The 13,736-nt window shown below is 34.0% G+C and overlaps 1 protein-coding gene across 1 annotated transcript in view; it reads right to left on the reverse strand.

Annotated features, from left to right (window-relative positions):
* Nucleotides 1-13,736, reverse strand: part of LOC139977744 (uncharacterized) — an 831,623-nt gene that overhangs the window by 415,297 nt on the left and 402,590 nt on the right. The gene's annotated exons all lie outside the window — the stretch shown is intronic.

Below are 13,736 nucleotides of genomic sequence, written 5' to 3' on the forward strand. Positions count from 1 at the left end.
CAACAGTACCCATACTGGAGTCCTGGCAGTGGTCCAGTTTGATGAATATACATTAAATTGCCATTGTCGCCATAAGTGCTGTTTTTATGATATGTTGCCCAAGTGTTGTGAAAAGAGCTAAATTCACATATGCCAACATGAATATGTGTTATTAATTAATTAATTAGTTAAACTACTTGTTTTATTGTCTTGCAAAGGGATTTCTATGAATAGTACCCACAATGGAGTCCTATACAGTGGTCCAGTGTGACAAATAGTATTGTATTACATGTATATGTGTAATTAATTACTAAGTTAATTAAATTATTTTCTTTATTTATTTTACAAAGGGGTTACTATCAATAGTACCCATACTGGAGTCCTAACAGTGGTCCAGTGTGATGGAATAACATTAAATTGCTAATGTCGCCCTAAGTGCTGTTTTTATTCTATGTCGCCCTAAGTGTTGTGAAAAGAGATAATTCACGTAAGACAACTTGTATATGTGTAATTAATTACTTAGTTAATTAGATGATTTTCTATATTTATTTTACAAAGGGGTTACTATTAATAGTACCCATACTGGAGTCCTAACAGTGGTCCAGTGTGATGGAATAACATTAAATTGCCAATGTTGCCCTAAGTGCTGTTTTTATTCTATGTCGCCCTAAGTGTTGCGAAAAGAGATAAATTCACATAGGACAACTTGTATATGTGTAATTAATTTCTTAGTTAATTAAATTATTTTCTTAATTTATTTTACAAAGGGGTTACTATCAATAGTACCCATACTGGAGTCCTAACAGTGGTCCATCCAGTGTGATGGAATAACATTAAATTGCCACTGTCGCCCTTAGTGCTGTTTTTATTCTATGTCGCCCTAAGTGTTGTGAAAAGAGATAAATTCACAAAGGACAACTTGTATATGTGTAATTAATTACTTAGTTAATTAGTTTATTTTCTATATTTATTTTACAAAGGGGTTTCTATCAATAGTACCCATACTGGAGTCCTAACAGTGGTCCAGTGTGATGGATTAACATTAATTTGCCAATGTTGCCCTAAGTGCTGTTTTTATTCTATGTCACCCTAAGTGTTGTGAAAAGAGATAAATTCACATAGGACAACTTGTATATGTGTAATTAATTACTGGGTTCATTAAATTATTTTCTTTATTTATTTTACAAAGGGGTTACTATCAATAGTACCCATACTGGAGTCCTAACAGTGGTCCATCCAGTGTGATGGAATAACATTAAATTGCCAATGTCGCCCTAAGTGCTGTTTTTATTCTATGTCGCCCTAAGTGTTGTGAAAAGAGAAAAATTTACATAGGACAACTTGTATATGTGCAATTAAATAATTAATTAGTTAAATTATTTGCTATATGTATTGTGCAAAGGGAAACATATAAATAATACCCATACTGGAGTCCTAACAGTGGTCCAGTTTGATGAAATATACATTAAATTGCCACTGTCGCCCTAAGTGCTGTTTTTATGATATGTTGCCCAAGTGTTGTGAAAAGAGCTAAATTCACATATGCCAACATGAATATGTGTTATTAATTAATTAATTAATTAGTTAAACTACTTGTTTTATTGTCTTGCAAAGGGATTTCTATAAAAAGTACCCACACTCGAGTCCTATACAGTGGTCCAGTGTGACAACATAGTATTGCATTACATGTATATGTGTAATTAATTACTTAGTTCATTAAATTATTTTCTTTATTTACTTTACAAAGGGGTTACTATCAATAGTACCCATACTGGAGTCCTAACAGTGGTCCAGTGTGATGGAATAACATTAAATTGCCAAAGTCGCCCTAAGTGCTGTTTTTAATTCTATGTCGCCCTAAGTGTTGTGAAAAGAGATAAATTCACATAGGACAACTTGTATATGAGTAATTAATTACTTAGTTAATTAGATGATTTTCTATATTTATTTTACAAAGGGGTATTATCAACAGTACCTATACTGGAGTCCTTACAGTGGTCCAGTGTGATGGAATAACATTAAATTGCCAATGTTGCCCTAAGTGCTGTTTTTATTCTATGTCGCCCTAAGTGTTGTGAAAAGAGATAAATTCACATAGGACAACTTGTATATGTGTAATTAATTACTTAGTTAATTAAATTATTTTCTATATTTATTTTACAAAGGGGTATTATCAACAGTATCCATACTGGAGTCCTGGCAGTGGTCCAGTTTGATGAATATACATTAAATTGCCATTGTCGCCATAAGTGCTGTTTTTATGATATGTTGCCCAAGTGTTGTGAAAAGAGCTAAATTCACATATGCCAACATGAATATGTGTTATTAGTTAATTAATTAGTTAAACTACTTGTTTTATTGTCTTGCAAAGGGATTTCTATGAATAGTACCCACAATGGAGTCCTATACAGTGGTCCAGTGTGACAAATAGTATTGTATTACATGTATATGTGTAATTAATTACTAAGTTAATTAAATTATTTTCTTTATTTATTTTACAAAGAGGTTACTATCAATAGTACCCATACTGGAGTCCTAACAGTGGTCCAGTGTGATGGAATAACATTAAATTGCTAATGTCGCCCTAAGTGCTGTTTTTATTCTATGTCGCCCTAAGTGTTGTGAAAAGAGATAATTCACGTAAGACAACTTGTATATGTGTAATTAATTACTTAGTTAATTAGATGATAATCTATATTTATTTTACAAAGGGTTTAATATTAATAGTACCCATACTGGAGTCGTAACAGTGGCCCAGTGTGATGGAATAACATTAAATTGCAAGGGCGTAGGAAACAGGGGGGATGGGGGGGGGGGGGGGGCGCCAGCCCCCCAGTGAAAAATGTGGAGGGGCGGAAGTATCATTCCGCCCCCCGCTCCGCAAGTCAGAAAACGCCTTTTTCATTTCCAAATGAGAAAAAAATCTCATTTGGAGCACCAAATTGCATCTAAGTCCAGGTGAAAATGCAAAATTATATACAAAATGGAGTGGGTGGGTTGAAGTGTGTTATATTGCACCAAATTGCATCTGAGGCCACCTGGAAATACAAAAAAATTCCAAAAGGGAGGGGACACCCCTCCCCTTAGACCCCTCCCCTTAGACCCCTCCCCCAGGCCGGCCATCAGTCTTCAGCCCCCCGCTCAAAAGTACCTTCCTACGCCACTGTTAAATTGCCAATGTCGCCCTTAGTGCTGTTTTTATTCTATGTCGCCCTAAGTCTTGTGAAAAGAGATAATTCAAATAGGACAACTTGTATATGCGTAATTAATTACTTAGTTAATTAGATGATTTTCTATATTTATTTTACAAAGGGGTATTATCAATAGTACCCATACTGGAGTCCTAACAGTGGTCCAGTGTGATGGAATAACATTAAATTGCCAATGTCACCCTAAGTGCTGTTTTTATTCTATGTCGCCCTAAGTGTTGTGAAAAGAGATAAATTCACATAGGACAACTTGTATATGTGTAATTAATTACTTAGTTAATTAAATTATTTTCTTTATTTATTTTACAAAGGGATTTCTATCAGTAGTACCCATACTGGAGTCCTAACAGTGGTCCATCCAGTGTGATTGAATAACATTAAATTGCCAATGTCGCCCTAAGTGCTGTTTTTATTCTATGTCGCCCTAAGTGTTGTGAAAAGAGATAAATTTACATAGGACGACTTGTATATGTGCAATTAAATAATTAATTAGTTAAATTATTTGCTTTATGTATTGTGCAAAGAGAAACATACAAATAATACCCATACTGGAGTTCTAACAGTGGTCCAGTTTGATGAAATAAACATTAAATTGCCACTGTCGCCCTAAGTGCTGTTTTTATGATATGTTGCCCAAGTGTTGTGAAAAGAGCTAAATTCACATATGCCAACATGAATATGTGTAATTAATTACTTAGTTAATTAAATTATTTTCTTTATTTACTTTACAAAGGGGTTACTATCAATAGTACCCATACTGGAGTCCTAACAGTGGTCCAGTGTGATGGAATAACATTAAATTGCCAAAGTCGCCCTAAGTGCTGTTTTTATTCTATGTCGCCCTAAGTGTTGTGAAAAGAGATAAATTCACATAGGACAACTTGTATATGAGTAATTAATTACTTAGTTAATTAGATGATTTTCTATATTTATTTTACAAAGGGGTATTATCAACAGTACCCATACTGGAGTCCTAACAGTGGTCCATCCAGTGTGATTGAATAACATTAAATTGCCAATGTCGCCCTAAGTGCTGTTTTTATTCTATGTCGCCCTAAGTGTTGTGAAAAGAGATAAATTTACATAGGACGACTTGTATATGTGCAATTAAATAATTAATTAGTTAAATTATTTGCTTTATGTATTGTGCAAAGAGAAACATACAAATAATACCCATACTGGAGTTCTAACAGTGGTCCAGTTTGATGAAATAAACATTAAATTGCCACTGTCGCCCTAAGTGCTGTTTTTATGATATGTTGCCCAAGTGTTGTGAAAAGAGCTAAATTCACATATGCCAACATGAATATGTGTAATTAATTACTTAGTTAATTAAATTATTTTCTTTATTTACTTTACAAAGGGGTTACTATCAATAGTACCCATACTGGAGTCCTAACAGTGGTCCAGTGTGATGGAATAACATTAAATTGCCAAAGTCGCCCTAAGTGCTGTTTTTATTCTATGTCGCCCTAAGTGTTGTGAAAAGAGATAAATTCACATAGGACAACTTGTATATGAGTAATTAATTACTTAGTTAATTAGATGATTTTCTATATTTATTTTACAAAGGGGTATTATCAACAGTACCTATACTGGAGTCCTTACAGTGGTCCAGTGTGATGGAATAACATTAAATTGCCAATGTTGCCCTAAGTGCTGTTTTTATTCTATGTCGCCCTAAGTGTTGTGAAAAGAGATAAATTCACATAGGACAACTTGTATATGTGTAATTAATTACTTAGTTAATTAAATTATTTTCTATATTTATTTTACAAAGGGGTATTATCAACAGTATCCATACTGGAGTCCTGGCAGTGGTCCAGTTTGATGAATATACATTAAATTGCCATTGTCGCCATAAGTGCTGTTTTTATGATATGTTGCCCAAGTGTTGTGAAAAGAGCTAAATTCACATATGCCAACATGAATATGTGTTATTAGTTAATTAATTAGTTAAACTACTTGTTTTATTGTCTTGCAAAGGGATTTCTATGAATAGTACCCACAATGGAGTCCTATACAGTGGTCCAGTGTGACAAATAGTATTGTATTACATGTATATGTGTAATTAATTACTAAGTTAATTAAATTATTTTATTTATTTATTTTACAAAGAGGTTACTATCAATAGTACCCATACTGGAGTCCTAACAGTGGTCCAGTGTGATGGAATAACATTAAATTGCTAATGTCGCCCTAAGTGCTGTTTTTATTCTATGTCGCCCTAAGTGTTGTGAAAAGAGATAATTCACGTAAGACAACTTGTATATGTGTAATTAATTACTTAGTTAATTAGATGATAATCTATATTTATTTTACAAAGGGTTTAATATTAATAGTACCCATACTGGAGTCGTAACAGTGGCCCAGTGTGATGGAATAACATTAAATTGCAAGGGCGTAGGAAACAGGGGGGATGGGGGGGGGGCGCCAGCCCCCCAGTGAAAAATGTGGAGGGGCGGAAGTATCATTCCGCCCCCCGCTCCGCAAGTCAGAAAACGCCTTTTTCATTTCCAAATGAGAAAAAAATCTCATTTGGAGCACCAAATTGCATCTAAGTCCAGGTGAAAATGCAAAATTATATACAAAATGGAGTGGGTGGGTTGAAGTGTGTTATATTGCACCAAATTGCATCTGAGGCCACCTGGAAATACAAAAAAATTCCAAAAGGGAGGGGACACCCCTCCCCTTAGACCCCTCCCCTTAGACCCCTCCCCCAGGCCGGCCATCAGTCTTCAGCCCCCCGCTCAAAAGTACCTTCCTACGCCACTGTTAAATTGCCAATGTCGCCCTTAGTGCTGTTTTTATTCTATGTCGCCCTAAGTCTTGTGAAAAGAGATAATTCAAATAGGACAACTTGTATATGCGTAATTAATTACTTAGTTAATTAGATGATTTTCTATATTTACTTTACAAAGGGGTATTATCAATAGTACCCATACTGGAGTCCTAACAGTGGTCCAGTGTGATGGAATAACATTAAATTGCCAATGTCACCCTAAGTGCTGTTTTTATTCTATGTCGCCCTAAGTGTTGTGAAAAGAGATAAATTCACATAGGACAACTTGTATATGTGTAATTAATTACTTAGTTAATTAAATTATTTTCTTTATTTATTTTACAAAGGGGTTTCTATCAGTAGTACCCATACTGGAGTCCTAACAGTGGTCCATCCAGTGTGATTGAATAACATTAAATTGCCAATGTCGCCCTAAGTGCTGTTTTTATTCTATGTCGCCCTAAGTGTTGTGAAAAGAGATAAATTTACATAGGACGACTTGTATATGTGCAATTAAATAATTAATTAGTTAAATTATTTGCTTTATGTATTGTGCAAAGAGAAACATACAAATAATACCCATACTGGAGTTCTAACAGTGGTCCAGTTTGATGAAATAAACATTAAATTGCCACTGTCGCCCTAAGTGCTGTTTTTATGATATGTTGCCCAAGTGTTGTGAAAAGAGCTAAATTCACATATGCCAACATGAATATGTGTAATTAATTACTTAGTTAATTAAATTATTTTCTTTATTTACTTTACAAAGGGGTTACTATCAATAGTACCCATACTGGAGTCCTAACAGTGGTCCAGTGTGATGGAATAACATTAAATTGCCAAAGTCGCCCTAAGTGCTGTTTTTATTCTATGTCGCCCTAAGTGTTGTGAAAAGAGATAAATTCACATAGGACAACTTGTATATGAGTAATTAATTACTTAGTTAATTAGATGATTTTCTATATTTATTTTACAAAGGGGTATTATCAACAGTACCTATACTGGAGTCCTTACAGTGGTCCAGTGTGATGGAATAACATTAAATTGCCAATGTTGCCCTAAGTGCTGTTTTTATTCTATGTCGCCCTAAGTGTTGTGAAAAGAGATAAATTCACATAGGACAACTTGTATATGTGTAATTAATTACTTAGTTAATTAAATTATTTTCTATATTTATTTTACAAAGGGGTATTATCAACAGTATCCATACTGGAGTCCTGGCAGTGGTCCAGTTTGATGAATATACATTAAATTGCCATTGTCGCCATAAGTGCTGTTTTTATGATATGTTGCCCAAGTGTTGTGAAAAGAGCTAAATTCACATATGCCAACATGAATATGTGTTATTAGTTAATTAATTAGTTAAACTACTTGTTTTATTGTCTTGCAAAGGGATTTCTATGAATAGTACCCACAATGGAGTCCTATACAGTGGTCCAGTGTGACAAATAGTATTGTATTACATGTATATGTGTAATTAATTACTAAGTTAATTAAATTATTTTCTTTATTTATTTTACAAAGAGGTTACTATCAATAGTACCCATACTGGAGTCCTAACAGTGGTCCAGTGTGATGGAATAACATTAAATTGCTAATGTCGCCCTAAGTGCTGTTTTTATTCTATGTCGCCCTAAGTGTTGTGAAAAGAGATAATTCACGTAAGACAACTTGTATATGTGTAATTAATTACTTAGTTAATTAGATGATAATCTATATTTATTTTACAAAGAGTTTAATATTAATAGTACCCATACTGGAGTCGTAACAGTGGCCCAGTGTGATGGAATAACATTAAATTGCAAGGGCGTAGGAAACAGGGGGGATGGGGGGGGGGCGCCAGCCCCCCAGTGAAAAATGTGGAGGGGCGGAAGTATCATTCCGCCCCCCGCTCCGCAAGTCAGAAAACGCCTTTTTCATTTCCAAATGAGAAAAAAATCTCATTTGGAGCACCAAATTGCATCTAAGTCCAGGTGAAAATGCAAAATTATATACAAAATGGAGTGGGTGGGTTGAAGTGTGTTATATTGCACCAAATTGCATCTGAGGCCACCTGGAAATACAAAAAAATTCCAAAAGGGAGGGGACACCCCTCCCCTTAGACCCCTCCCCTTAGACCCCTCCCCCAGGCCGGCCATCAGTCTTCAGCCCCCCGCTCAAAAGTACCTTCCTACGCCACTGTTAAATTGCCAATGTCGCCCTTAGTGCTGTTTTTATTCTATGTCGCCCTAAGTCTTGTGAAAAGAGATAATTCAAATAGGACAACTTGTATATGCGTAATTAATTACTTAGTTAATTAGATGATTTTCTATATTTATTTTACAAAGGGGTATTATCAATAGTACCCATACTGGAGTCCTAACAGTGGTCCAGTGTGATGGAATAACATTAAATTGCCAATGTCACCCTAAGTGCTGTTTTTATTCTATGTCGCCCTAAGTGTTGTGAAAAGAGATAAATTCACATAGGACAACTTGTATATGTGTAATTAATTACTTAGTTAATTAAATTATTTTCTTTATTTATTTTACAAAGGGGTTTCTATCAGTAGTACCCATACTGGAGTCCTAACAGTGGTCCATCCAGTGTGATTGAATAACATTAAATTGCCAATGTCGCCCTAAGTGCTGTTTTTATTCTATGTCGCCCTAAGTGTTGTGAAAAGAGATAAATTTACATAGGACGACTTGTATATGTGCAATTAAATAATTAATTAGTTAAATTATTTGCTTAATGTATTGTGCAAAGAGAAACATACAAATAATACCCATACTGGAGTTCTAACAGTGGTCCAGTTTGATGAAATAAACATTAAATTGCCACTGTCGCCCTAAGTGCTGTTTTTATGATATGTTGCCCAAGTGTTGTGAAAAGAGCTAAATTCACATATGCCAACATGAATATGTGTAATTAATTACTTAGTTAATTAGATGATTTTCTATATTTATTTTACAAAGGGGTTAATATTAATAGTACCTATACTGGAGTCCTAACAGTGGTCCAGTGTGATGGAATAACATTAAATTGCCAATGTTGCCCTAAGTGCTGTTTTTATTCTATGTAGCCCTAAGTGTTGCGAAAAGAGATAAATTCACAAAGGACAACTTGTATATGTGTAATTAATTACTTAGTTAATTAGTTTATTTTCTATATTTATTTTACAAAGGGGTTTCTATCAATAGTACCCATACTGGAGTCCTAACAGTGGTCCAGTGTGATGGAATAACATTAAATTGCCACTGTCGCCCTTAGTGCTGTTTTTATTCTATGTCGCCCTAAATGTTGTGAAAAGAGATAAATTCACAAAGGACAACTTGTATATGTGTAATTAATTACTTAGTTAATTAGTTTATTTTCTATATTTATTTTACAAAGGGGTTTCTATCAATAGTACCCATACTGGAGTCCTAACAGTGGTCCAGTGTGATGGAATAACATTAAATTGCCAATGTCGCCTTTAGTGCTGTTTTTATTCTATGTCGCCCTAAGTGTTGTGAAAAGAGCTAAATTCACAAAGGACAACTTGTATCTGTGTAATTAATTACTTAGTTAATTAGATGATTTTCTATATCTATTTTACAAAGGGGTTACTATCAATAGTACCCATACTGGAGTCCTAACAGTGGTCCAGTGTGATGGAATAACATAAAATTGCCAATGTTGCCCTAAGTGCTGTTTTTATTCTATGTCGCCCTAAGTGTTGTGAAAAGAGATAAATTCATTTAGGACAACTTGTATATGTGTAATTAATTACTTGGTTCATTAAATTATTTTCTTTATTTATTTTACAAAGGGGTTTCTATTAATAGTACCCATACTGGAGTCCTAACAGTGGTCCAGTGTGATGGAATAACATTAAATTGCCACTGTCGCCCTTAGTGCTGTTTTTATTCTATGTCGCCCTAAGTGTTGTGAAAAGAGATAAATTCACAAAGGACAACTTGTATATGTGTAATTAATTACTTAGTTAATTAGTTTATTTTCTATATTTATTTTACAAAGGGGTATTTATCAATAGTACCCATACTGGAGTCCTAACAGTGGTCCAGTGTGATGGAATAACATTAAATTTCCAATGTTGCCCTAAGTGCTGTTTTTATTCTATGTCGCCCTAAGTGTTGTGAAAAGAGATAAATTCATTTAGGACAACTTGTATATGTGTAATTAATTACTTGGTTCATTAAATTATTTTCTTTATTTATTTTACAAAGGGGTTACTATCAATAGTACCCATACTGGAGTCCTAACAGTGGTCCAGTGTGATGGAATAACATTAAATTGCCAATGTTGCCCTAAGTGCTGTTTTTATTCTATGTCGCCCTAAGTGTTGTGAAAAGAGATAATTCACATAGGACAACTTGTATATGTGTAATTAATTACTTAGTTAATTAGATGATTTTCTATATTTATTTTACAAAGGGGTTACTATTAATAGTACCCATACTGGAGTCCTAACAGTGGTCCAGTGTGATGGAATAACATTAAATTGCCAATGTCGCCCTTAGTGCTGATTTTATTCTATGTCGCCCTAAGTGTTGTGAAAAGAGATAAATTCACATAGGACAACTTGTATATGTGTAATTAATTACTTAGTTAATTAGATGATTTTCTATATTTATTTTACAAAGGGGTTTCTATCAATAGTACCCATACTGGAGTCCTAACAGTGGTCCAGTGTGATGGAATAACATTAAATTGCCACTGTCGCCCTTAGTGCTGATTTTATTCTATGTCGCCCTAAGTGTTGTGAAAAGAGATAAATTCACAAAGGACAACTTGTATATGTGTAATTAATTACTTAGTTAATTAGTTTATGTTCTTTATTTATTTTACAAAGGGGTTTCTATCAATAGTACCCATACTGGAGTCCTAACAGTGGTCCAGTGTGATGGAATAACATTAAATTGCCAATGTCGCCTTTAGTGCTGTTTTTATTCTATGTCGCCCTAAGTGTTGTGAAAAGAGCTAAATTCACATAGGACAACTTGTATCTGTGTAATTAATTACTTAGTTAATTAGATGATTGTCTATATCTATTTTACAAAGGGGTTACTATCAATAGTACCCATACTGGAGTCCTAACAGTGGTCCAGTGTGATGGAATAACATAAAATTGCCAATGTTGCCCTAAGTGCTGTTTTTATTCTATGTCGCCCTAAGTGTTGTGAAAAGAGATAAATTCATTTAGGAGAACTTGTATATGTGTAATTAATTACTTGGTTCATTAAATTATTTTCTTTATTTATTTTACAAAGGGGTTACTATCAATAGTACCTATACTGGAGTCCTAACAGTGGTCCAGTGTGATGGAATAACATTAAATTGCCAATGTTGCCCTAAGTGCTGTTTTTATTCTATGTCGCCCTAAGTGTTGTGAAAAGAGATAATTCACATAGGACAACTTGTATATGTGTAATTAATTACTTAGTTAATTAGATGATTTTCTATATTTATTTTACAAAGGGGTTACTATTAATAGTACCCATACTGGAGTCCTAACAGTGGTCCAGTGTGATGGAATAACATTAAATTGCCAATGTTGCCCTAAGTGCTGTTTTTATTCTATGTCGCCCTAAGTGTTGCGAAAAGAGATTAATTCACATAGGACAACTTGTATATGTGTAATTAATTTCTTAGTTAATTAAATTATTTTCTTTATTTATTTTACAAAGGGGTTACTATCAATAGTACCCATACTGGAGTCCTAACAGTGGTCCAGTGTGATGGAATAACATTAAATTGCCAATGTCGCCCTTAGTGCTGTTTTTATTCTATGTCGCCCTAAGTGTTGCGAAAAGAGATTAATTCACATAGGACAACTTGTATATGTGCAATTAAATAATTAATTAGTTAAATTATTTGCTATATGTATTGTGCAAAGGGATACACATCAATAATACCCATACTGGAGTCCTAACAGTGGTCCAGTTTGATGAAATAAACATTAAATTGCCACTGTCGCCCTAAGTGCTGTTCTTATGATATGTTGCCCAAGTGTTGTGAAAAGAGCTAAATTCGCATACGCCAACATGAATATGTGTTATTAATTAATTAATTAATTAGTTAAACTACTTGTTTTATTGTCTTGCAAAGGGATTTCTATAAATAGTACCCACACTGGAGTCCTATACAGTGGTCCAGTGTGACAAAATAGTATTGTATTACATGTTTATGTGTAATTAATTCATTAATTAATTTAATTCCTTGCTAAATATATATTTCAAAGGGATTACTATAAATAGTACCCATGCTGGACTTAAATGTGATGAAATTACATTAAATTGCCAATGTCGCCCTAAGTGTTATTTGATGCGATGTCGCCCAAAGTGCTGTTTCACAGTTAAATTCACTGAGATGCACTTAGGGCGACATCTATATGTCGCCCTAAGTGTGTTTGTGTACAATTAATTGATTATTTAATTAAAATCCTTGGTATTTGTATTTTGCAAAAGGTTTATTTTTAAAAGCACTCAAACTGGAGTCTTTACAATGTTCCAGTGTGAAACAATAACATTAAATTGCCAATGTTGCCCTAAGTGCTCTTTTTATCCTGTGTCGCCCAACGGTCTAATTTAGAGTTATATATATATATATATATTTACATATATATAAATTATATGCCCCAAATATATTTTGGTAAAAAATATGTAACACAATTGAACAATTTAACAGGCGCCGTGCGCGCAAGAGTTACACTCATAAGTTGTTGTTGTTAAAGTAAGAAGTGAGGAGTTCTCCACTTTCGCGAAACGTGTTAAGCTTATCCACTATGTACCTTGTTTCGGGCAAAATTATGTCGGTACCTAATTTAAGTGCCCATGGAAAAAATATTAAGCATAGACCGGGCATCGGACCCACACCGCAGATCTCACATGAAAGCCATATTGTAAGGATCGCATTTCGAATGATGAAAAGAAAGGCTATCGGACTGTACTTTTTCATAGTAGAAATACTATGCAAGCTGTAAACGTCCCTTGATGATGCGAGTAATAACACCCTCACTAAGTCACTTGAATAATCCTTATAAAAATAGCAATTGGTTATAATTATTCCAAGGATTTGTACATAAGTTTTTTTCACAATCCTCCCCCACCCGACCCCCCCCCCCAAAAAAAAGGGGAAAAAAAGAAAAAAGGAAATCAATATTTCTGTAGGTTTCAAGTAAAAAAAAATAATAATAATAATTTCCTAAATGCTTCAAGGAATGAACAATCACTGTGCAGGATCCATTCAGCCATTCAATCATCTACTTGCTATATACACTATATGAGATTAGCTGCTCAAAACGCAACATTTTGCTCAGATACGGTGTTGTATAGGCCTAAATTTGTTGCTGTATTGTTGTTTATTATTTAAAAAGAAAGGAAAAAAAGATTTATTAAAAAACTCACCATTGCATATGTAAGATGGTCAGCTCTTACATAAAGTTTTGCTTTGTAACATAGTTTTACTTGTTTATTAGTGCACTGTGCAGTGCTTACTGTACAGAGGGGCTATACATTTGTACAGTATATTTGTAAGTTGTCTTGGGGGTATTGGGAGTCAGGCAGTTGGCAATGAGTATTGGAGCAAGGCAGTTGCAAAAGAAGAGAAAGATAGTATTAATGGCTGGAGAGATTATTTTAAACCTTAATATACAAAGATCAAGTTTCTGTAGTCCTTATGATTTTATGGAAGTTGTGATATACTCAACTGACAGTCTGGGACACTATTTATTTTAAAGGATACTATTTACTATACAGGATATCATTTTACAATAAAGGATA

Source organism: Apostichopus japonicus, chromosome 12 (genome assembly GCF_037975245.1).
Source record: "Apostichopus japonicus isolate 1M-3 chromosome 12, ASM3797524v1, whole genome shotgun sequence".
Taxonomy (NCBI): domain Eukaryota; kingdom Metazoa; phylum Echinodermata; class Holothuroidea; order Aspidochirotida; family Stichopodidae; genus Apostichopus; species Apostichopus japonicus.